The sequence below is a fragment of the Nanorana parkeri genome, unplaced genomic scaffold (genome assembly GCF_000935625.1).
Source record: "Nanorana parkeri isolate BGI_ZX_2015 unplaced genomic scaffold, ASM93562v1 scaffold502, whole genome shotgun sequence".
Classification (NCBI taxonomy): Eukaryota; Metazoa; Chordata; class Amphibia; order Anura; family Dicroglossidae; genus Nanorana; species Nanorana parkeri.
Window position 1 is genome coordinate 48,079 of NW_017306770.1, and position 27,560 is coordinate 75,638.

A 27,560-nucleotide genomic window follows, 5' to 3' on the forward strand; every position below is an offset into this window, starting at 1 on the left:
TCTACGTATATATATTATTTTTGCTGGCTTTTGTCTATGACAAAATGTATTTTATTGTTGATTTTTAGATTAAAAGTTAACTTGTGTCTCTCCTTTTCAAAATGTTGCCTTCTAAAAGTGCTGAAATACTATGCATGGAGTCAGTACAACATTTTGCTGGCTTTTATGAGTGACACAATATACTGTAATGTAGATTTTCTGATTACAAAGTGCCTAGTGTATTTGCTGCCAGCTAAGAGTACTTCAACACTGTACATGGAGTTAGTGCAATATTTTGCTGGCTTTTTTCTGTGAAATAGATACTCTAATTTGATTTTTTTTATTACAAGCTGTCTGGTATCTCTACTTTTGAAAATGTGTACTTTTAAAAGTGCTTAAATACTGTGTATGGAGTCAGTACATTATTTTCCTGTATTTTTTCTATGAAATGAATATACTCTAATGTTGATTTTTTTCTTTCAAGTTGCTTGGTATCTCCTTTTTCAAAATGTGGCCTACTAAAATTGCTTAAAGTGTATTTCCATTAACGCCTTTGCCCCAGAGACCTTGGGCTGGGAGAAGAGGAGAGACATGGGGTAATTCAATACATGCAGCCCCGCAGCAAGACACACAGACACTGTGGGAGAAAGAAAACACAGCAGTCATCGCTGGATCAGAGGCAAGCACCAGCACTGGAGGGACACCGGAAAACTACTGGAAAGAAGAAGATGATCGGATCAAGAGGCATCCTTAAAGCAGCATTGGGGAGGGGGGGAGATGTGACTTTAATATCACTTTAAGCTATATGCTTAAAATACTGTGAAATACTACTATCTTTTTCTGATACCCACACTTTACTCCTATCTGCCATGTCCCTTATTTCTTGCATTTGGCAAGGTTTCTGGTTCGAACATGAACTGGGACAAGTGTATGCTCCTGATCTTCTCCCAGCAGAGTTGATTCCTGCCCTCATTGATCTCATTTTAAGGTTGTATCTTATGTCAAACATTTGGGAGTATATATTACGGATTCCCAGCATGACTATTTTAGTCAATCTTCTCCCCCTGCTTACTAGATTTTGGACTTAGTGCAAAGCCTTGTGTAGACTGCCCCTTTTGGTGTTAAGATGTACTGCTACTACTATCTGCTTAAGATGATATGGATGCCCCAGTTGTTGTATTTTTTATAGAAATTTCAATACCAGATCCCCCTAAGTATTTTAGGAATATGGTGTAGAGGAGAAAGCCACCCAGAATAAAACTAGAGGTATGGCAGTAGGCAAAGGACTCAGGCAGTCTTTCGGCCCTAAATTTCAGGGTATATTTTATTGGTGCACAGCTTCAACATATAGCTGGCTAGGTGTGAGATCATGCTCCCTTCATCCGCTAACATGATGCTTTCTTTTTTATTCCAGGATAGAAACCATTTATAATCTCTCCCAATAATTTGAAATACGCTGTGCGAATTTCAGCCGGTTCTTGAGGATCAATTGATCGAAGGAGTCGGTCGTAAAATCTTTGAATGAACAGAGCTGGCAGCCAATGAGCTGCTGGCTCTGTTCAGGTATTTTGAAAGGGGCCAGTGGCTGCTGTAAGAATACAATAGGAACAGCAGGGATTCCTTCATCAAGGCACTCATAGCGTTGATGGAGGAATCTGCTGTATTTGTTCGTTCAGCCCGTGGGTTGAACGAGAAAAATAGAGCAGTATATGGCCAGCCTTACACCTAATAGAGAAAACGTGGGAGGCTGCAAAAAATCTACTGTGGATTGCTGGATAAACTAAGTATACACCCATCTTGTTCAATGTGCTGATCCCTAACATGTGCAAGCTGCAGGGTTTTGGGAGATAGGAATGTGCTGGAATACAAACAATGTCTTATATACTGTATGTATGAACGGTTGTCTCAAGACTTTTTAATACCTTCTGTAAAAGACTTGCTTGCAAGCTGGTCCCTGCTCAAATGCATGCTTGCACACATGTATGCAATCCTATGCTGAAAGTCCCAGGCAAACACGCTTTGGCACATAGATGTGCGCACACAAGAACGTTTACGTGCAATAGTGCACGTACGTTAGCATATGGGCGCATGCTCATTAGCAACCACGCTTTGTCTATTTAAATGAGTAGAAGCTATGATCCAGTTGTTGAGTGGTCATCAGCTCGTCCCTGGGTTCCCTGCATTCGGTTCCTGTTTTCCTGATCTCTTGTGTTTGACTTGTGACCATTGACTCCGCCTTCCTCCTTCTGACCTGGTACCTCAACTCTCTACTCTCCTGTGACTGATCTTGTTTGAATATTCCTGCCCTGCTCCTGATCTGTGATTCAGCATTTCAAGATTCTTCTTTCCCTGTATGCCCCTGGCTTTAAACCTGACTTTGCCACTTAGTTCCTTTTCCCACCAGCACTCTCAGCCACCTCATCCAGCCAGTGCTTCTCCGGATCCACGCTTGTTACCTGCTCCAGTTTCCAGAGATTCTGGTGCCATCCTGGTCCTTCAGACCCACCAGCTGGTCCAATGCAACCAAGTGCCTCTACAAAACCGAGCCAGCCAACAGTACCGGTGCTTGTGCCTCCCCCTGTCCTTACATCCCCTGTCACCACCTCCAGGGGTGTGGGACAAAGGGTGCACAGGTAACCCCCTTCTCAGTCGGGTCTCGATTCAGGTATTTAATACCTTCAGTCTGTTTTTGGTGTAGCTCCCAAATGGTTTAATGGATTTCAGTAGCAACACCATGATCTTACTATAACTATTTCTCCTTCTCCTGTTTCTGATGTAGTGGTTCAAGCTTAAAATAATATAAGACTCATCTCAACAGCATATTTCCTACTGTGGATCAAATTCCTAGTTACATTCTTCTGCTATGTAAACATAAGTGGGAGGTGACCCTTGGTGACATTCCAGATGTCACTTGGGATGATATCCTATAGTCTGTTCAATCTGTATCCCTGTCCCCCTCACACAAATAAACACAGCTCTTCATTCTTCATTTAGTATATTGCACACCTGAGCTTCTGCGCAAGTTTGGCCTATGAGCTGATTCCTGTTGTAACTAGGGATGTTCTGATACCAGTATCTGAATCGGTGCCGATACTTGGGATTTTCACAAGAACTACCAGGGTCACAGTGGTTGCAGCTGTGACTGGGCCCTGGCACTCCACCACTGCCCTGTAATTATTAATCTTTCCCTGTATGCCCCTGGCTTTAAACCTGACTTTGCCACTTAGTTCCTTTTCCCACCAGCACTCTCAGCCACCTCATCCAGCCAGTGCTTCTCCGGATCCACGCTTGTTACCTGCTCCAGTTTCCAGAGATTCTGGTGCCATCCTGGTCCTTCAGACCCACCAGCTGGTCCAATGCAACCAAGTGCCTCTACAAAACCGAGCCAGCCAACAGTACCGGTGCTTGTGCCTCCCCCTGTCCTTACATCCCCTGTCACCACCTCCAGGGGTGTGGGACAAAGGGTGCACAGGTAACCCCCTTCTCAGTCGGGTCTCGATTCAGGTATTTAATACCTTCAGTCTGTTTTTGGTGTAGCTCCCAAATGGTTTAATGGATTTCAGTAGCAACACCATGATCTTACTATAACTATTTCTCCTTCTCCTGTTTCTGATGTAGTGGTTCAAGCTTAAAATAATATAAGACTCATCTCAACAGCATATTTCCTACTGTGGATCAAATTCCTAGTTACATTCTTCTGCTATGTAAACATAAGTGGGAGGTGACCCTTGGTGACATTCCAGATGTCACTTGGGATGATATCCTATAGTCTGTTCAATCTGTATCCCTGTCCCCCTCACACAAATAAACACAGCTCTTCATTCTTCATTTAGTATATTGCACACCTGAGCTTCTGCGCAAGTTTGGCCTATGAGCTGATTCCTGTTGTAACTAGGGATGTTCTGATACCAGTATCTGAATCGGTGCCGATACTTGGGATTTTCACAAGAACTACCAGGGTCACAGTGGTTGCAGCTGTGACTGGGCCCTGGCACTCCACCACTGCCCTGTAATTATTAGTCTGTATTGTTTTAGAAAAACTGTCACATGACACTAAAGACAAATATCAGTACTTGTAGAAAACTGTAGGAAAAAATGGTATTGGTGCATCCCCAATATATATATATATATATGTATATATTGTGAGCAAGCGAACGGTAGCTGGTACATAAGCCCCCTGGGAATAAGAAGTCTCTTGGGCACAGATACCAAATCCAAGGGAGTAGTGGCAAACAGTGCAGTGTTTATTGGTGATATTTACAAGAGCATTCACAGGTCCTGTACAGTGGTTCACCAGAAATTAACAAAAATAAAACCTAGCCGTACCCCGGCTCTAACTTTCTAAACAAAAAATATAGGTCCTAACTAACAGGTTGAGCAACCCTACCGCTTGTCAGCCTCCAAATAAACTGTTTGTAAGTTTTCACTAACCTTGCAGCTCTCTCAGAGAGGACTTGTCTGATCCCCAGGCAGAGAGCTCTGAGTACAGGTTCCAGGTGAATTTGAATTGCAAGTGGAGAGAGGAATAAACCCTGCACTGGAGCCCTGATCAGCAATCCCTAAATGTATAGGAGAGGAACCTGGGAGACCTATAAACTCTGAACAGGACTTTCCCAGGCTCCCTGTGGGATGCTCTGCTACACATCCTCCCCCTTGTTTCAACTCAGGGGTTGGAACACCAGTGGCCCAACAGGAATGAACCCAGGACAAGGCATAAACATTCTCCATTTTAAGCCCTGGCCTAGGCTTTACAGTGAAGACATAGTCTTAAAGGGCCAGGAACCATCGGTTCACCCGTCTATTCGTCTCTTTCTTTTGGGCCATCTACTTGAGGGGAGCATGGTCAGTTATTAAATCAAAGTGGCGCCCCAATAGATAATACTGCAGTGCGTCTGAGGCCCACTTTATGGCTAAACATTCCTTTTCTACAACAGCGTATTTTCTCTCATGCTCATTCAGTTTTCTACCCAGGTACACCACCGGGTGTTCTTCCCCATTGTGTACCTGTGACAACACCGCCCCAATGCCAACATTGGAAGCTTCCGTTTGAACCAAAAAAAAGTGGTTTCTTGGCCCCAATAGATAATACTGCAGTGCGTCTAAGTGTCACTTTATCGCTAAAAATTCCTTTTCTACAACAGCGTATTTTCTCTCATGCTCATTCAGTTTTCTACCCAGGTACACCACCGGGTGTTCTTCCCCATTGTGTACCTGTGACAACACCGCCCCTCTGCCAACATCAGAAGCTTTCGTTTGAACCAAAAAAAGTTTGGAGATATCAGGGGAGTACAGCACGGCTGGGCACAAAGGGCCTTAGGGCCTTACCAATACAGAGTTTTTCCCTTTTGTAAGGTCAGTCAGTGGAGCTGCTAGAGTGGAAACATTTGGGATGAACCTTCTATAGTACCCTGTGATACCTAGAAATGCTCTGACCTGCTTTTTGTTCGCTGGACGCAACCACTCTTGGATGGCTTCTATTTTGTTTACTTGGGGTTCTAGAACTCCTCGACCAATAGTGTATCCCAAATATCTGGCTTCTTCTAAACCAATGGCACATTTTTGGGGATTTGCTGTAAACCCTTCCTTGAAAAGGGAATTTAATACCATCTGGACACGGGGCAAGTGAGACTCCCAGTCAGTGCTATATATCACTATGTCGTCTAGATAAGCTGCTGTATACTAAAGGTGAGGCCTTAGGGTTCTCTCGATGGCCCGCTGAAATGTTGCCATGGCGTTCTGCAACCCAAAAGGCATCTTTTTATACTGAAAGGAACCCTCAGGGGTCATGAATTAAGTCTTTTCTTTGGCTCTATCAGTCAGGGGGATTTGCCAATATCCTTTGGTCAAGTCCAAAGTGGTCAGATAGCGGGTCTCACCAAGTCTGTATATAAGCTCATCGACTCTGGGCATTGGGTATGTGTCAGATTTGGTCACCGAATTGAGTTTCCTGAAGTCATTACAAAACCTCTATGTGCCGTCTGGTTTTGGGACTAGCACAATGGGACTAGACCAGTCACTGTTGGATTCCTCAATGACATCTAGCTCCAGCATCCTTTTGACTTCCTCGCTGACATCCTTTCTCCTAGCTTCAGGAATTCGGTACGGTTTGAGCTTGACACGGACTCCAGGTTCAGTGACAATATCATGCTGAACTGCTGCAGACATACCGGGCAACTCTGAAAATGTCTCTCTGTTTTTTATCAGGAACTCTCTAGCTTCCTGTTTTTGGGAAGGAGACGGTGTCTGGAATATTGACCTCAGGGACCAGAGGGGACTCTGTACCCCTAGTAGACACAGAGACAACTCCCACGGTTAATGCCACCCTATCCCTCCAGGGCTTTAGCAAGTTTACATGGTATATCTGCTCTGGCTTCCTTTTACCCAATTGATATACCTTGTAATTCACCTCCCCAACTGTTTCAATTACTTTGAAGGGACCCTGCCACTTAGCCAAAAACTTGCTTTCAACTGTGGGAACCAACACTAGGACCCTGCCACCAGGCGAGAAAACATGGAGTCGGGCTCCCCTGTTGTATATTCTTTGTTGGGCTGCTTGGGCTTGCAGTAAGTGTTCCTTTACCATAGGCATGTTCGTGGTGATCCTCTCCTGCATCTGAGCGATATGCTCAATGACACTTTTGTGGGGTGTCTGCTCCCCCTTCCATGTTTCCTTGGCTATATCTAAGAGTCCCCAAGGGTGTCTCCCATAGAGCAACTCGAATAGAGTACCCAGTAGAGGACTGGGGAACCTCCCTGATGGCAAACATTAAGTATGGAAGTAGAAAATCCCTGTGTTTTCCATCCTTGTCAACAACCTTTTTCAACATATTTTTCAATGTTTTAATAAAGCGCTCCCCCAAGCCATAAGTTTGAGGGTGGTACACAGAGGTGCCCAAATGTAGTACTGATTAATGATGTACCTGTTGAACCAGGGGACAGGAACTGTTTTCCTTATTTCAGCAGCAACCAGGGTTTATTGTATCGGGTATACAAAAGGAATTATTACATTTTGGAACAGTTGGTGGTCCCTAAGCCATATAGAAGGGTGGTGTTGGAACTTGCCCATGGGTTGATGCTGAAATAAGGAAAACAGTTCCTGTCCCCTGGTTCAACAGGTACATCACTAATCAGTACTACATTTTCCCAGGCCCTGGCAAGGGTAGGGTCTTTTCTCTGCTCCATACCAAAATTTGCTTTGTGTACTTTAAGATCAGTGAACTCTAATGTAGCCTCAGTGTCAGCAGAAGGTTGTCCACTTCCACTGGTTGTGGGGACTTCCTCAGGCGCCCCCAGTTCTCCCGCCATAACCTAGAAAGGAAAACCTGGGGAAACCTGAGAGGAGACCCCTGCACACACACTACCAATGCTGGCCAAGGGTTCTGGCTCTGCCCTTGAGTCAGTTACTGTGACCAAGTCGGGACGATCCCACAGTTCCCAAAACTTAACAAACGTAACAAAAATATAGGTCCTAACTAACAGGTTGAGCAACCCTACCGCTTGTCAGCCTCCACATAAACTGTTTGCAAGTTTTCACCAACCTTGCAGCTCTCTTAGACAGGACTTGTCTGATCCCCAGGCAGAGAGCTCTGAGTACCGGTGAGATGAAATTGCCAGTGGAAAGAGGAGTAAACCCTGCACTGGAGCCCAAATCAATCCCTAAATGTATCGGAGAGGAACCTGGGAGAACTATAAACTCCGAACAGGACTTTCCCAGGTTCCCTCTGGGATGCTCTGCTACTATATATATTATATAAAACAAATCATACATTAAAACAGGGATGCACAAATCCCAGGAGGCCTGTATGCTACTTAAAAATGACAGCTGTCTCCTAACTTTTTAGTTTTTACTAAGTACATATACTAGGGTACAGTATATAGACTGATTTAATGAAGGAGCAGTGAATCATCACTCAAAAAATTATGGGAATATGCACTTCAATTATACTGTCATGTGAAAAGCAAATTTATGTTCACTTTAAATACCCAATCGTCTGCAGATGCTTTTCATTTGCACATGATACTTTTTCCTCAACATTCTTAACTTCTTTAGTAAATCAGCCCAATCATCTTCTACTACAGTTTACACTTGTCATCTAACCATTTCTAGTAAGAGTGTTTCTCGCAGTTTCTCAAAACATCAGGAATTCACCAGGGGAAACACCGGACCTGGGGTCTCCAACCTGTGTTTCCCCTAGGTGAAGGGATCACCACTCGTTACATGGGGGTTATTGATGTGTGTCACCAGCCAAAAATAGTCTTCTCACCCTCCTCTCCAACCTTGGGATTTGTGCCTTTTCTCCTGATTGGAGTCTCGTCCAACCATAAAGAAGGACCTCAGTTATGCACTACAGTGGCACATATGTAGGTGCTGTTCACAATTTGAGAATAATTTATACAGTGTGTGAATAGGTTAGTTGCAAAGGCCAAATATGTGCAAATAAGTAAAATGCTTGGCATTAATAGTAGGAACGCAATGTATACTGTAGGTTAGTTTTAGGACAGGGAAGGAATCTGAAAAACCAGAGGCAACAAGGGAAAGTCCCATTCAAAGTGCACTCTCAAATGAGGTGCAGGTGCATATTATTTCTTTACTTCTTTACTTCGGTATTCAACTAAAACTGGTGATTAACTACTGGCTGAGGTTTTAGGCATCTTTCAGCATCCAAAAAAAAATGACTGTACATTTGCTAAACACAGACACTTATTGTGAATGCAACATTGAGTCCTACACACTGGTTTTGCTCTTTGCCTTTAGTATCTGCAGCTAGAGCTACACTATGAATCATTCATGGTTTCCCAGCTGAGAAGGGCTTCAAAGGGGGTGATTCTGATTGGATGTCCTGTGTGTATTACCACACTACAGATTCCCTACACCCTGAGCACTAGAGGGTTTCGGATGTACTTTCATCTGTTCCTCCAAAGTGTTCAGGGTCACAGTTCACCAGGAGATAACGATGTAGATGTACATTCAGAATTAGCTGCAGAGATACCTGTGTAGTGTGGTGTAGAAAACTGAGCCAGCTCTTTCCCTTGTGGATGCTAAGAATCAATTACTGTATTCTGAAGACAAGGTTGGCTGCAGGGGATAAACAGATGTCAGAAGATGTTTCCCTAATAAGACCCCAGCAATAGAGGAGCACTGTCACTTTCATTTTACATTAAGAAGATAATTTCCCTTTATAGGTCCAATTTCATTACACATTCAGGGATATTCTGTGCAGTTCTTTAGAAGCAAGTCCATTTATAGCTAAAAGAACAGTGGAAATTATGGTGAAAATGCAAGACTGGCAGGTTTTAGTTTCTTGTTTTGTTACATTATAGGGCAAATTATTGCACACTGTTTAACAGGAAAATATACAGCTGAATTTACATCTTCAGATGCCGCAGTGTAGAAAAGAATAACATTTTTATAATTTCTTTTGTTTGAAGGTCAAAGGAAAATGTCATGTTTTTTCACAGCAGATACTCTGACTACATATGGCACAGTTAAAATAAATATGTTATTGCCTAAAACATACATATAGATAATAATCTTACCGTAACTTTTATACAGCCTTTGACATAATAGGGCAAACAAAGAAGCAAGAGTGAAAATATAGATTTTTTTAAAAATAATTTGACTCATTGATAAAAAATTGCATATGTTTTTGAGTGTAGGCTATGGAAGCTGTTTTTTATTTAATTTGAAAGATGGAACTGCTTAAAATTACAACTTGGGTAGTGAGGAATTGCTCTGAACAAAGGTAGAATCTTTAATGAAACTGCCAACCTTAGCATATTATGGATACATTAGGGGCATAGAGGTGATGGTGCCAGAGAAGAATAACACAAAATACAGTTGCTGCTTCTTCAAATCTTATTTACAGAATTTAGTTTAAGGTCAACTTTATATGGACACCTGAGAGGTTTGCAATCATTAAAATACATTTTTGATCCATAGACTAGTTCTATCTTTTGGTAAAATTAGAGATGAATAACTACTTAGGAGCTATTTCTGCTCCCAAAATGGAATGTGTTGACAAGTGACATACTAAATGGTATCATGAAGTTACCAAGTAAAGAGTTTAATTGTGCCAACATGCCATCCAATAGAAATAGACAAAAGAATGGTGCAGAACGTGTCTACAGGCAGAGACAGATATAGGCAAAATGGGGCCCTAGGTAAGGTAGCAGTTTTGGCCCTCTATCCCTTTGATTGACATTGATAAGGGTTGCATTAGACATCAAGAATCCCCATCAGACACCAAAAGCCTACAAGTACACCACCCCTTGTGAAGTAATAGCCAGGTACACAGCTTTGATCAATTGCTCTTTCCCCCTAGTTTACTTCAAAAGAATGAAGGTTGTAATTTGGCCTCATAGACAGGTTGCCTTCTGGGTGATCCGCCTCTGGCTGCACAGACTAGAAAGAAAGTGGTTAAAGCACAGGCTTACTTTGGAATGATACTCTATAGCCAAAACTCCATAGCCCCTAACTTATTCTTAGAAAACCTCCCACCCATATGCTTATTTCTTTCTGATGCACATGCTGCAGAACACAACTCCATTGCCCAAATGGTCCCTCAAAGTCCACTGAAAAACCAACATTTCAATCTCTGTTGTCCCTTGCAGCTCTAACGGTTTTTTTCTACTTACCTCCATGTTACTACTACTCAGCGAGAGCTGCAGTGGATCACAGACATTAATGTTTCCCAGCACATTTTTGTGGACAACTTCTAAGCAATGGGGCAGCTTTCAGAAGTGCAGGTAGCAGTAAAGGTAAGTATGTACATTCTTTTTTTACAGATATAGCATCTCCTGCTTTAAAGGTTTTAATTGTAACAGACATTCATTTTTATTTTCAGTTCCTATATTCCCTGCTTCTAAATCAATACTCTTCGAGGTTAAACGGGTTGGGCTTTATATACTACAAAGTAATGCAGTATTCATATGGTTTAATTAGATGAGCCAATACAGCTTTGAAGCCTGGGAAATATAAGAAAGTGTCACTAGGAAGAGTAGCAAAAGATTTAATAGCACAGTTGTCTTAATATTCTCATAAATTAGGCTCAATTCACAAACCTAACATACTAGGATAAGGATACTCACAGGGTTATTCACAAAGCTGCAGAAGGCAGCTGAGTGAGTAACCGAGCTGAAGTGAACAGAGCCGAACAACATCCGGCTATGCGCTATGGCTCAGTACGGCTGGTTGTTTGGATGAGCCGAAGTGCAGATGGACTTCAACATATTCTCACAGGGGCCAAATGGCAGTGAGTTAATAGCCGAATGCCTCCGAGCGGCATTCGGCTCGGCTATTATGCTCGGTACCTCCGAGATAGCAAGCAGAATAGAAATGAATGGAAAAAAAGAGTTTGAAAAATTATTTAAAAATGTAAATAAATAGGCAAATAAAAAAAAAAGATTTGGTGGAGCTAGGGGTTGACAGCTAGCTCCGTCCAACTGTTTCCTATTGGCCGGCACCTGCCAGAGTCTTCTAGCAGGTCCCGGGCAATGAGTAACAACTGGGCTCCGCCCAGTTGATATTGTTTAATGACAGCTCAGCATCCCCATGTCATTTGGGGATGCTGATCTGTCATTACAACTGAGCGCAGTGAGCCGTGAGATCACGGCTGGTTCCGCCCAGCTGTCATGTGCATGGAGATTGGTCGACTTCGGTCGACCTTTCTCCATGCTTTGGCTGTCACTTTGGCTAAGTCGAGCCGAAGCATATGCCTTTGGCTCGGCTGAGCTGCTTGACTGCCTTTGCCTGCTGTACGGGCTATTGTGAATAGCCCATACAGCAGACCTCCGGTTCGACTGAACCGAAGGGCAGAGGCAGCCGAAGAGAGCTGAAGGAGGCAGCTACGGCTGTATCCTTCAGCTCCATATTGAATAACTCCCTTAGTCTTTTTTTTTTAAAGTGACAGTTGTTTTGACAGTGACATTTGAGTCCAATGGGATTTGAAAGTTACAGTCACATGGCTAAAACATGATGATACTGAATGCTATTCGGAAATTCGGATCCTGAATGTCATTCGGGTCTAGGAGATTCAGCTTTAGTATTAATATCTGTGTATGGTTTTCTGTTTTACTCGCAACGAATATTCGTAAACTCATCCGGAATTAACGAAATTCCTATTTTGTCCGAATCTGAAACCTGAACCGAAAGGAATTTCGGATCCGAATCCCGAATTCCGATAAAAACGAAATATACGAACCGAACCGAATTTTTACACAGCTTTCATGTCTAGTACAGAACTAGGTTACTTAACTACATATATTAGGAAAACCATAAATGTCTTTATTCCTGATTTACTACTGCTAAACTTTTGTAAGAAGCACTACAGATATGGATAAATGGATACAAGAGCAGGAGACGCACAAAACAGAAGTAGTTAGTGAGTACCTAATATAATTCCAGTACAATAAAACCTCTTAAAGTAATAGTCCACCCATTTTTTTCACATTTTAAAGTATGAAAATAGCTAGAACTTCAACTGGTATTTATGGCTGTATGTTTCCCCATTTAGGATGTTTACTTTTACTTCCTGTCATTTAGTCACAACAGGACATGTTGTGACAGACACAAACAACTGTCAGTGGAACAGGTATCCTCATTAAAAAAAACCCTTCCACTACTTTTTCAGTGACAACAGTCAAAATGTAGTTATCATTTTCTGTCTCTGTGACAACCATCTTTGGGGTAAAAATCAAGAAGAAATTAATCAAATATGGGCAGACTCAGTAACAAAAACAGACACAGGTACTGACCCTTCCCACTCTGCCTAAACCAAAAAAAGGTTATAGAGGAGTTCTACTTTAATTATGGAAATGGGGCATTGTACATACTATTTGGTAATATTGTCAAAATGACCAAACATTAAGAAGTCTGCTTTGAGGTAACCAAGCACATTTAATCTGTCTGTTGCTATGAAATTATGCTGTTGTTTAGCCACTGTTTTATTTAAGTTAGCAATAAGATTTTATGAAAAGGCACTATGAAATAGAGTCTAATATAAAGATGTTTTTTAATTGCTAGACCCAGAGCAGATACTGAAAGTTATATCTTATCAGTAGAAAACCTTTTTTCACTACAATGGAAAGGATGTTAAATAAGAACACCAGCGGTGGCTTATAGCTTCTGGGTATCTCTTTGTTCCCTTGATCTTAAGTCCACTTACATTGTGTGTTCTTATTCAGAGGTCGCCAAACTTTGATCAATAATGGGTGATAAGGGACTTCTTTCTTACCTTCAGGACAAGTTGCTTGTCTTGCTTGTCTTACCTTTTCCTCAAGTAAATATGTGCAAAAATTAAAGAGTATAATAAATACATAATGAAGTCATGAATAAATAAATACTTTATGAAATGGTGGAATCTAAAAATAGCAGAATTTATATTTTTATAGACAGTTAATATTATGTTTCAAAGCACTTAAGACTGTATAGTAATTATTTTCTAGGACTATATATAAGTATCAGAATTTGCATTACATAGGTCATGGTAAAAAACTATATCAACATCTAATAGTGATGATTAAAATGTGAAATAGCTATTCTAGCTTTTAAAAAAGATTGGTGTTTTTACAATGTAAGTATATTGTTCATGGCACATCTTTATTCTTTCTTTTATTATCTGAACAAGAAAGGTGATAGCATATGGGATCTGATTGGTCACTACTTTTAGGCAAACTGTATGCATAAGCACATGCCAGTAACATAGTTAATATGTCAGTAATCTAGGTTTTGCTTTGTGTCTGAAATGTGAATTGGTTATCGTAGGGATTAGTGAATTTGCTAATTAGTGCAACCTGAACTTAGCATTGAAACTCACTGAAGTCAATGGGGAGGCGAATTTTGAAATTACATTCTAGTAATTTTCATTGCTAATAGGCAAAGTATTGCCTAAAATGGGTATTGGTAGCTGGACACTGCCATGGAGGACATTTAATAAAGAAAGAAATACTGCACAGTGGGCAGGACAGTTCTCCTTTAAATGCGACTTCAGAGAGCAACATTGTGAAAACACCAATCCTTTAAATTACATCCCTGGGAGATGCCTTTAAGTTGTATGTGGTGTTATGGGACAGTACGATTATCACATCAGCATCATTGACCCCGTATTCTGGCATCACATATTTTGATGTGTATTTATTTATATTTAGATTGACTTAAAGGAGAACTATGGGGTTAGGGCTTTTCCCCATAGTTCTCCTTAGTGTAATGTGAGGACACAAACTAGCGTCCTCCCGTCACCCTAAGCTCAGTATACCGCGAGCTACAGCTAGCGGTATACAGAGACGCCGCAGTATACCGCAAGCTACAGCTCGCGGTATACTGAGAAGCCGCAGCTGAAGCGGATCCCGACTATTATGTATGGATCCGCCCAGCTGCGTGAGTGACAGCTGGCTCGCCTATCTAGAGGCAGAGCCAGCTGTACCCGCCCCCTCCCCGTCCGTTCCGCCAGTCAGCGCTGGAGGATCGGAGCGGGGAGGCGGAAATCCACCGTCTCCCCTGTCACGGCAGAGAGCCGTGACAGGATTAAGAAGTGAGCGAACGCCGATATGTGTTCGCTCACTTCCTGATCTACTGAGCCGACCTGTGACAGTCCCATTGTCACAGGTCGGCTAGCACTCACCTCATAGTGTACAGCTAGCACTCACCTTTAAATACAGCAACAGCACCCTAATTTAATTAATTACAATTTAGGATGTAAAGGCTTTTTTAGTTAGTTTTTGCTAACAGCTGATATTTGGAATGTGGAAATTCCACAACAGCCACAACAAATCTAAATGTTATAGGAAAGTTTACTCTGAAAAAAAATAAAGCTAAAACCTCAACTTCATACAACTTGGCCAGTGGCACAAAATTTTAAAGAAGAAGCTTTTTCTTAACCCTTGCAGTGTGGCTACCCCTGCACTGCAAGGGTAAAGTGCTTGTTCTTGTCTAGGTGCTAAAATAGAGTGGTCTCATGATGCCCTTTGAGGCTTTAGGCTTACAGAAAGTAGGCTGAATGATGCTGGGCATCATTCATTCATCATTCATTCTTACGGGGACTGGCGCTGGTTGTTTAAAGCAGGAAGGCTTGTCAATCTAACAGCAAATGCTCATGTACTTCCAAAGTGGTGCAAATAGTGTCAAGAATAGTGGATTGACCAGTGTTTATGAGTCTGCAGGGAACAGCACTGGAGAGTAGGTCAGTAGCAGCTAGACCTGCTTTTTATTGTTAAAGTCGCTGACCTACTAATCAAATAATACAAATCTGGAGTTGACCTTTAACCTCCCTGGCGGTATTCCCGAGTGTGGCTCGGGGTTAAATTTCCTGACCAGGAGTGGTAGCCCAGAGTCACACTCGGGAACACCCTGAATTCACTCTCACCCCGTCCCTCGAGCCCCGCGGTGTCCGCTCGTCTTCTTCGCCCGATGGCGGCATCCATCTCCAGCGTACGCTAGTGTCAGCGTCGCAGGGGGCGGATCCGGCGGGAAATTCAAACGTAAAAACACATAAAACACACATAATACATTGTATTACATTGTATACACTGCTATTACATTGCTGATTTGAATTATTTCACCTCAGCTTTGTCCCTAGAGCTTTTTCCAGTGCCCTGCCTGCACTTTTACCATTCTATTTGCCTGGAAAACTTGAGAGCATCCATGGCATCCAAAAAGCATCCGCTGACATCAATAGCGGTTTTTGAGCAGCTTGAAGATAGTGATGTGGAATCACTTATTGAAGTGAGCGACAGCGATTCGCTGAGAAGTTCGTCGTCAGACAGTGAAAGTGATGAAAGCGACGATTCTGCGACCGAGCTAAGTGATGTGCGAACTTGGTGTTCTATTGACTGTGGTACGGATCACGCAGCGCCCCCAAGATTCCCATTTACTGGAGCATCTGGTATGAAGGTTGAGGTTAAACATGACAACCCCTTGGCATACCTAAAATTATTTCTGACTGATGAGGTTATTGATGAAATTGTTACCGAGACAAACCTGTACAATAAACAACAATCAGCAACTCTGCATCAGAAGTTTTCCCAAAACAGAAAGTCGGACCCAGTGAACAGAGATGACATCTGGAAGTTTCTGGGCCTAATAATTCTTCAGGGAGTGGTGGGGAAATCCCTGCAGAAGTGGTATTGGATAACCAATAAAATACTTGCCACTCCTTTCTTTGGCACGGTCATGTCGGAGTATAGGTTTACCCTCATCATGAAGTTTTTACACTTCACAAACAATGAAGAATTCGATGAAACCACTCAACCTGCACCGAAACTGAAGAAAATTTGGAAGGTATCCCAAATGATTTCCAACAAAGCTATGTGCCAGAAAGAGACATCACCGTAGATGAAAGTCTAATGGTCTACAAGGGAAGGCTCAGCTGGGTTCAATATATAGCATTAAAGAGAGCACGATTTGGCGTCAAAACCTATATGCTATGTGAATCATCAACTGGCTAAATTTTTACCTCCATGATATACACTGGAAAAGGAACCAAATTCGATTAAAAAAAACAGCAGCTATGGAATGGTAACATCTTACGTTCTTTCTCTCATTGAGCCATTGCTGAATCTAGGCTATTGTGTAACAACGGACAACTTTTACCCATCTCCAGAACTTTATGACTTTCTTCTGCAACACAAAACGGATGCCTATGGAACCGTTAGGGCTATGTTTGGCAATAAGAAGCTGAAGGCTGGAGAAATGGTTGCCTGGCAGAGAGGCAAAATTATGGCACTGCGATGGCGTGACAAAAAAAATGTGTGCCTAATGAGTACAGTGCATAACGCCGCCACTGCTATGGTCCGCACGAAAGGTGGGAGAGACGTCATGAAGCCACAAGTAGTAATAGACTATAATAACACCATGGGAGGTGTCGACAGAGCCGACCAAGCCATGACATTCTACCCAGCAATGCGGATACAGCAGAAGAAATATTATAAGAAGATCTTCAGGCATCTTCTTGAGCAGTGCTTGTGGAATACCTATGTTCTGCTCAAAAAACAGAGTGACAAGCCTGTGACGCATTCGGACTTCATTTGGAGAATTTCCAAACAAATCTTTTTGAACAACCAAACACCATCAGTAAACAGATCTGGACGTCGTGCTGTTGGCGTTGTCAACCAAGAACGCCTGACTGGCCGTCACTTCATGGACCACATCCCGCCAACAGAGAAAAAGTTAGCACCTACAAGGATGTGCGTGGTTTGTTGCCCGAAGCGCGATGACAGTGGCAAAAAAATCCGAAAAGAAACCAGGTTCCATTGTCCTGATTGTAACGTTGGACTTTGTGCAGCCCCATGTTTCAAAGTTTATTATACCAGGGATGTTTACTAAAGTAATATTGCACCCTTGTTTGGACAGATGTCAGTGTTTTTGGTTTGAATATATTATTTAATTAAATGTATTATTATTATATTATTGGTTTTGTGTAATTATTTCTAATTATTTGTTATATTTATGATTTTGTGTTTCAAACTTTATCATACCCGGGATGTCTACTGGACTTTTGTTTGGACAGATTTATGTGAGTTATTCCTAAGATTTACTAAGAACTGCAGGCCTACAATATAAAACAACAAATTGCCATGAAAAACAATGTACCGCTTTGGCATGCTAAAATCCTGTATAATCATACCGAGATGAAAAATGCTTTCTCAATATCAAACAATAATAAGAGGTTAACTTCACTTGAAAGAGTAATTTTATAAACATAGTTTTCTCATTCTGAAAAACAAAAATCAATTTATACACCTGCCTAAACATACTTCCCTTTCCTGCACTTTTTGCTAGCTTTTCATATGGGGAAATAAGTGTTGGTTTACTTCACCCGTACCGATTGGCAGGTGCAGAAGGTAGGTAAGTTGTTTCCTGGGTCAGATGGGATGCTTAAAGGAAGGCTTGTCAATCTAACTGCAAATGCTCATGTACTTCCAAAATGGTGCAAATAGTGTCAAGAATAGTGGATTTACCAATGTTCACTGGCGGGAGAACTGGACGGGTTGCAATCCAGTGTGTTCCAGCACTAAATCGGCCGGAACACACTGGAGCTGGTGTGAACTAGCCCTGAAAATAATAGAAGAAAAAAAAAAGGTATCAAAATCATGTTTTTATTGGGGGGGCCCTCAATGGTTTCTTGCACCGGGGCCCTGGGGTTTCTTGTTGCGCCTCTGCCAATGTTCATGAGTTTTCAGCAGAGCTAGTTGACCAATCACCTGAATCAATTTGCTCATAGCTACTATTTTTTTTAGTTGCTATGAACAATTGTTTTACATTTTGTGAATATACAAACATTTGGCATATACAGAAACAAACATTGAGCTTCATAATTCAGAGCAGAAACTTATGTGAAAAAACATAAGGACGCCTTCTATCTGCACAAAAAGTATTTCCCTAGGTAGTTATATATAATTATAAATGAGAACCTATATAATATGCTAGAGGCTAAGGACTAATTTACAATGGTTTCATATTACAGCAGGTTCCGTATAACATATCAATGGCAGGTATACTGTTTATCCTGCATCATATACAGGTGAAACTCGAATAATTAGAATATTGTGCAAAAGTAATTGCAGTAAGTGCTGCAAAAGGGGCCCAAACCAAGTACTGAGTACATATGCATGCTTGTACTTTTCAGAGGTCCGATATTGTTCTATGTACAATCCTTGTTTTATTGATTGCATGTAATAATCTACTTTTTTGAGGTTGTGGATTTGGGGTTCTTGGGGTTTCCATGAGCTGTAAGCCGTAATCATCACAATTATGACAAATCACGGCTTGAATTATCTTGCTTTGCATGTAATGAGTCTATCTCATATATTAGTTTCACCTTTTAAGTTGCATTAGTGAAATAAATGAACTTTGCACGATATTCTAATTATTCGAGTTTCACCTGTACAATACACATTAAGGTGGAAACAAAGGGGAGGAAGAACCCTGTACAGAATTTCAGTGTAGTGTCATTTTCAGTGAGCCAAGCTTTTGGTGCCAGCATGGGTGAATTTAGCCACCTTGACCTCATCTTCTAAAATCTAGCCATTATATTAATGATGGTTGTTAACAATTGTAGAGGGTCAATGGGAAAAGCTACTGCTGATCCGATTACTGCTGCAATTGTAAATATAAGTAAAAACTCTGCCTTGGGACATGAAACTCTGTCTTCCAACTGTTGGAAGGACTTAAGGACCTCATCATTAAATATATGGTGAAGGTGAGCAGTTCTCAAAGCCTTTCGACTTTGAGAATGTCCTGAATTTAGACATTTCTATGAGACTACCATTATCCCTCTGGGGATATTTTTAGTATATCCATAGCAGATTCTTTACAGGGCCTTCACTAGGTATACCATAGTAGAGTCTTCACAAGGTTAGAAATATGATGTGCTAACACCAAAGTGGGGGAGGTTTTGAGATCAAATAGTTCATGTGACTTTATGGCAGATGCTAAGGATTCCTTTTTTAATATTTGCAGCATAAGAGCATGCACATTGGGTAGGCGTGCCATATATTGTATTTGGGCCACAATAAAGAAAAATTTCTAGCTTAATTCTAGTTTGTCCTGTTTCCACACCAGTTCTCTAATAATTCAGTACCACCTTTTGGGTAAGCAGATAGAGCATTGTGTAGTATGTAGAGCGACTGAGGTAGCCAAATAATTTTAATTAAGTTAACTCACCCACAGACAAGGGTAGTTTATTTCAGCTTTTACCTCCTGTGTGAAGCTTGCCAATCAGACATAAAAGATTTACTGTGATGTACTCTTTGGATCATGCAGGTATGTTGATGCCAAAAGGATGTAACTACATACAGGGAAGTAGTGCATTAATGGTCCTGGCAGTGGGTTCAGAGGGAGGAGGTTGAATTTGTCTAATTTAATCTCCAGGCCAAAGTCCCCATCTAAGAAATAAGAGTACTGAATGAAGTGGCAGTATGCCCCAAGAATACTACTATGTTACCGACATACATGACTCACTGCTGGCATCCTCACCTGATTATCGGCTTCTTCTATCGCATCCAGAGTCCAGATCTCTGCACCATCTACCATTTCATGTACAGCACCAGCTTCAGGCACTCATGCTTCTCTCCATCTGCAGACCTTTTGGTCCATCTCCAGAGGTACTCAGATGGGAGCGGCAAGGGGAGGCCTTCCTTGTCAATTCAGGCTCATACCAAGGTATGTGACACTTGTCTATAATGGAGGCAATGCAGTTAGCCAGTACCTTGGCCAATAATTTAGTGTCTGTATTTAGCAATGAGATGGGACAATATGAATCTGGGCTAGAGGCATCCTTGCCCGATTTAGGAATCACTATAATTTTACCATCATACATGGAGGAGGGCAACTGGTTAGAACTCAGAGCATCAGTTAAAGTGTCCAGTAGTAGTGATAAAATGGCACCATGGTATTTTTTGTATAGCTCAGCCAGCGGGTTATTGGCACCCTGAGCTTTGTTACTTGGGAGGGACTTGTAGCAGCTATGAGTTGTTGAAGAATTACACCTGCTAAAGTTTGACTTTAGAAAAAATTGTCCATATGTTGAAATATATACTTATAAAAAGAAAACAGAAACATACGCTATGCTGACATTGGGTTGGTTAACGCAATACAGTATGGTGGGCAATAGTCAGGTCTAAATACCCAGATTTGTGACAAGAGTACTTTAAGAATGAGGCTATACATGATAGTATACATGAAATCAACCTGAAAATACATTGCAAGAATTCCCCAGGAGAAATAATCCAAGGTTGAGATAATGGAAACCTAAACTTGCTTGGCCAACCTCTTTTAAAAACAGAACAATTAAGAATCTGATCATCTAAAATTATTGCAAGTCAAATACACATAAATATCAAACAAACTGCTCCTGTTGAATTTGTACTCTCTTTCTCATCCACTAAAGGCTGTGAGAAACTCCACGCAAAGCCATCTGGAGCAAAGGGAAAAGGTAGTGTGCAGACCTTTGCAGTGTGTCAGTGGCGTAGGCAGAGTTATGGGTGCCCGGGGCAGAATTTTTTTTGCCCCCCCATTATATAAAAATCCACCGGAACTGTACCCCCCACCCCCACACATGTTTTTATTTTTATTTTTTCACATTTTTAAATATTTGTTAAATATTTTTTTTTCTTTTTTTTAATAAACTTTTTAATTTTTTTATTATTATTATTTCATTTTTTATTAATTATTTTTATTTTTTACTTTACTTTTAGGGGCTTTGGGGTAATATCAGGGGTCTAAACAGACCCCTGATATTTCTCTTTTAAAATAGAAAAAGAGATTGAGAACACAGAGTCCTCAATCTCTTTTTCTGTATCCCCTGTTATCAATGAACAGGAATCCTTTATGAGTGTTCCTGTTCATTGATAACATGAGGACAGAGTATGTTTACTATAACCACAATCATGAATGGACAGGAGGTGATGTAGATCACTCCCATTCATTCATAATTGAGGATACAGTAACCATACCATATCCTCAATTATCTACAAACACTCAGCGATCACTGATCGCTGAGTGTTTGCTCTCACTCTCCTCTCTGACACGCTGTCACAGGAGGCTGAGTGAGCGGTGCAGGGAGGAGAGCTCAGCCTCCTCTGACAGCGCTGTCTTTGCCCCCACACCGCTCTGCCGCACTGTGATAGGCGGCTGAGCGGTGTGGGAGGAGAGACACCGGCCGATCACGGTGGTCTCCTCCCGCAGCGCTCAGCCGGCTGTCACTTTCTCTCCTCCCTGCTGGGACAAAGAGCAGCACCCAGCGGGGAGGTAAGAAATCACGGCTGGGCCGAGAAAACGGCCGGAAAATTGCACTTTCGGCATCTAGCCAAAAGTGCCATTTTCGGCTGGCACCCACCTTCCACTTTAAGCCTGGTGCCAGCGCATCGGCCCCACTCCCGGTTGTTAAGCCACTGCAGTGTGTCTTGCTATTTTCTCTCATGTTCTTCAGATGGCGAGAGCCCGTATAGCTGCATATTAAGGTCGTACTCCCTACTGGATATCCCTGTGAAAGATGGGTGCTGAAATGACTGCGCATGGTGCTGCTGGGATCGGAGCTTTAACATAATGTCACCAGCACACCTTAGTGAAGTGTCCAAAGGAACATCTGTATTTATTGTGCATATCGTCACTTGTAAAGAATATGAAGGAGTAACCAATCAACCAGACAGAAACCAGTGAAAAAGGTTTTTCTTAGTCTATATAATGGAACAGGATACAGCTGTTTTGTGTTTCACTCTTACAAGACTTTGTGAAAAAATCCAGTTTAGCAGTGAACCATTCATATTTTTGGTACAAATACAGCTAGGTTATCGAATACAGCTAGGTTATCAGATAGTTTTTAGGTTTTCCCCTGAAAAATGTTAATCAGATGAAGATCACAGCCCTGAGGAAAAGCCCTTGGCAAAACTATGGAAGGTTATTTACAGCTACTAATGTAGTACACCAAGTGTGATATTACAAGGTGGACGTTAGTATTTTTAAATGTTATAGAAGGCAAGGAGACATTTGTTTCACCTAATAAGCTGTGCATCACACTGTCACATTAGTGATCTTTTGAAGTTGAATGGGTAGGAGATTAGGGTGCGTGCATACGTGGGTTCGAAAAGCGGGCCAGCTGAACTAATGTGGTTGTCACCTGTTCAAAATTTCAGCTGCTGTAATGTAAACACCTGGGTGACCTGGGTGATGTCATTGACCTAATATTGTCTGTCCATAGTTGGTCAATGGTGTCACAAGGATTCCCAGAACTGTGTTTTACATTACTGCAGCACTGGGGTTTTTGTCATTTAACAATGTGAGTGCAGCAGTGTCCAGCTCTCCATGCCCGTTTTTCAACAATAGCTTGCTTTTTAGCCTTAAAAATGACCAAAAATACTATAGCCTTAAAAGGAGTTTGGTGCCAAGTTCAGGGTTTGCAGACTTTGCACTGGGTTCGCTGAACCTGTCTCAAACCAAACCAAGTCAGGTTTGCTCATCCCTTTTAAAGAATCTTATTACCTAAAACCTACAGGGAAGATCAAACTAGGCATTGACAGCCTGAAGATGGCAAAAAATGTTGACAAAGTTTCAGGGGAATAAACTTTAGCCTTTGATAACTGGACTTTAGTCTTTGTTATTTTACTTTTAAATTTGGATGACATTAATAGCTGTTACTTACTTCTGCAGATTCTAAAATATAAACTGATATCTCATTTTACTGATATATTAAGTAACACCCTACATGACACATACTTAATTAAACTTTGTAAAAATACCTATTCCTTGCATTATACTTAAGGTTAGGCTAAAAGGAAAACATTTTTTCAGAGAATTTTACTGAAATCACCATTTTGCTAAAATCTCTGTGAAAGAAATGTAAAGCTATTAATTAAACTTCTCTGCCTGATGATGACTTTCTTTTTCAGTCTAATTCAGACTTTACCCTAGATATTCTATACTTCTTTTACTTTATGGCAGTGACAGTGAATGAAAGTACCAGAGATGTATTAAAATATCATTGAGTTCATAAAATAAAATAGGGTCATGTGTCTTTGTTGCCGCCGGGTATACAAATCTGATACTTTTGTGTATGGGGGGACATGTAACACTCACCCTGCCTACCCACAATGCATTTGCTCAGTGTCTGAGGGGAGAAGCAGCAGGACTAGGTGCTGTGACATGGAGGTGGGGTTTGTCTAGCAGAACTAAACTCCAGAACATAGAGTGGGCATAGGTTTGCATTTTATTGGTTAAAAATAACTCATATTTGCACCATTGGTGACAGTGTCGGCAGTCAGGAGATCAAAGTGCTCCTTGTGCAACATGTAGCTGTTGGGGCAAGAGGCATGCAGGCTGCTCATACATAGGCTGGCTTTGAAGGTAGCTCTAACAATCTACCTATTTTGTAAGAAATTTGTGCAGGAACAGAAATTGTTCCATGCCCCCATCTATCACTTCCCCCAATTTGTGCAATAACACACTTCTCACAGTGCTTGCTGAGCAAAGGCATTCTGATCATATCAATCAAGCAGAGCTGAATAAAGAATTTGCTGAGGGCCAATACAGAGTGCATGGATGCTTCCCTATGTATCTCTTGTCTTTGGTGATGTAATAAGTCACATCACATGACTGTGAAAGGGATGCAAGGGGTAAGCATCACTGCAAATTGTACCGTTTCTTAACAGCTTACCTTCACTGCTCTGTAGTGAAGGATATGACCAGTGCTACTCTGTTAAGTACAGTGTGAGCTAAGTGTGCTTTGTGGGGTCTGGTACAGAGGGGGGAGAGTACCCATTAAGTAGAATTGGAGTGTACAATAAAGAGTAATTGGGTGAATAAAGATGAGTAGAGGGGGTCCAAGTTTAAAATCTGCACTTGAGCCCATGTGTTTGTTGCTGAGGTTTTCACATGGCGCTACCACCTGCATTTCCTTCTGAAAATGGTCAAAAATTGAGTATACCTTCAGGATAACATCAGGATCAACTACCCTATGTACTATGTATTATGTGATTGTTGGAAACAATCAGCCACATCAGCATTAGTCACATTGCTTCTGATTCTTTTATTTATGGCAAGGTGTATCTTGGTTCTTTATATACTACAATTCATATCTTTAATGAGGCTGTTGTCGAGGCAGATTTTAAAGTATCAAGGAGAGCATTGTATATTTTGTCCATTTATAAAATCATACTACAACATGAAATATTGAAAAGTAAAATATGAATATTATTGTATTTCTATTTTAATTGCAGGGCTTAGTTAACTTAATAAAAATGTAAAAAGTAAAAAAAAAAGTTTGATATCTATGTGCTCTTTACTATTTAAATAAATTACAGTATTGTTATTGTTGTTGTTATTTTTATATAATACATTACAATGTTATACCAGTTCGGAATACCCCTCTACATTTGTTAAAACCATTTTGAATAGCGGTAATTAATAATTCATAAATAAAAATAATAGAATTAAATAGGGAAGGTTTCCTGCTGTGAAAAAACACTGGGATTAAAATATCACAGTGATGTCACTTGCCTGAATATAGAAAAACTACTCTTTTTCATCCACATATGTGCCGAAGTGTTGTGTGTATCTGAAGCTGTGACAGGCATTTCTTTTAAGAAAAAAAATGACCTAACAAATTGAAGTGTTTATTTGTTTCTAATATTTTTTTCTGAAACTTCTTTACATTGTTCAATCTAGAAATCTAATTTCATTGACAGGATAGTATAGCACGCAAGCTAGAACCCTCGTATTCACAAGGCAAACAAAGCATCATTTTTTAATGAATCTTCTGAATACATCGTTTGCAGCAGCTTGCCTAGACCTGCTTGTCATAATGGTTTCTTCAAACGTTCTTTAAAGCTTGTGATGTTCAAGGCCTTAGCCTTCCCCCTCACTTGCTTGTTTTTTTATCTGTCACAGTTGTCAACTAAAATAGAGCACCTAGCCTTTGTTTTAGGATGGTACCTGATCAATATCATCAATCCGCTTTGCTCCCATTCCTTCTCTTTTTCTCTCCCTCTCCCTCTCTCTCTCTCTCCCTCTTACACACTCTCTCTCCCTCTCTATAGCTGTATCCATTTCCTCCTGGCAAAAAGGGACTTTATGAATAAATGATACTGAAATGCTGAGGGTTCAGATACTAAATAATGAATTTCACCACCAAAAACACAACAACTTCTCCAATCATAAAATACTGCTCCTTCTATATTGATTGTGCTTTGGCAACCAGATGCAGTGCTAGGCTTTACTCCGCAAGGTGTTTAAATAGAAATGCAGGTTTACCCTGGATTTATCATATGTGGAAATATGTATTATCTTAGCAGGCTGCCTGCTAATAGATGGTATGCTATTTCTTCTTGATGGTTAACCCTTGTCAGTGAGTGGAAAGCAAAGAGTGCCACTGTCTCGATGGGAACTCTTCTCTATGGGACATTACAGTAAGTGTGTCATCTCTGCTGTGCTGTATTAGCTGTAATCTGCTGAATTTTGTGGAGAGTAAATAGTATGCATCAAGTTAGATTGTATTTCTCCATAGCTGTTTGGTAGGGTAGGTAATAATGCAACTCATCCTTGCTGTGTTTCTCAGTGTTGATTGTACTGTTGTTGTACTTGCAGCTTGCAGTAGGTCGTGGATTTGTAGCATTTATTGTAAACTGATTGTGACTTGCTTTTCTGTTTCTCTCATAAATGGTCTCTGCTGATGCATTTCTGATGTGTGACGAGTGCCAGTGCCTCATTTCTAACATGCTGGAGGTCAGGGTGTAGAATTCTGGCAACTGTATGTGAAAAGTCTGCCTGCCATCAACTTCCAGGCTAATGTTTTTGACTGAAATACTCAGAATCTGCCTTGAAATGTGCTTTAATCCTTATTAGTGTCACTGAAGCTTCATATTTAATTAGGTAGGGCAAGGCTGACTTAGTCTTGATGGGGATTTTTTTTGTATAAACTTCAAGGATTAATGCTATCTTTACCCCAATGAGATTAATATTCTGTGTATTATGTGTCATTAGGGGAAAACATGTTTCTTAAATATTTATGGCATAGTGCTTTAAAATATGTTTTCTTGAATGACTACTACACACATGTTCAACATTACGAGTCATTTTTTGCAGCTTGATTAATTAAGAACAAGAGTACTCGTACAAAAGTATTTTTGTTACTGATAGCTTGTATATATATTTGAATGGTTTGGTTGAAATAATTGATTGATTGATTGATTGCTGACTGGGCTGGCATTAATACTACTTGAGTACGAAAGTTATACAAATTAGTTATAAAGAAATCCACAAGACTGCTCCGTGGTTAAAACTATGGGTAATAAAAGTATGACCCAACTTTTACCAAAGTTATACACCATTTAAAATCATCCAAAATTGATGAAGATTTAAAATCCTATACAAAACAATAACAATCTAGTATACCATTAGATTAGAATATGTTTAAGCACTTATTTATGTGGCTGGTGTCATAAAAGTAATAATGATAAAATCACAACACAAATGGTGTTTCTTGACCCAGGTGCCACACAATAATAATGTTTTAGGCCTGAATATAATGCATATATCTTGATCTTTAAACTGCTGTAGATATAATAATTGGCAAGAGTTGGGTTCCTATCCTATTTTGCATAATATGTAAACGACATACAGAAATAAAAAGGTAAAATGATACAACATAATTTAGGAATCTTCCTACAATATTGTTTTGTTGTCTTCGAAAACTCAATAGACTAACATGTTAATTTTAAGGAAGGAAAAGTGGTAAGCTGCATACTGTTAAATAAAATGTGCGTGTGTTAAAAAAAAAGAAATAAACACGATGTCCACTCTCATTTAGATACTTGCTTAGTCGAGCATAATCACAATTCTACTCAAGTACTGCTTTGCATGTGATTGACAAGTGCCTCCTGTACGTCTGTGGTATTTGGCTACAGCAGATCACATAACGGAATACATTTCTACAGTAATCATACGGTAGGCCTTGTATTAATAGGTGTCATGAGTTTTCTTTTTAGTTGTATATATTGAAAGTATGATTGAAGTTTTATATCTGTACAGTGTATCTTCAAGTAAATTAATGCTAATTCACAGCAGGCAGGCACACACATTTATGCGTATATATATA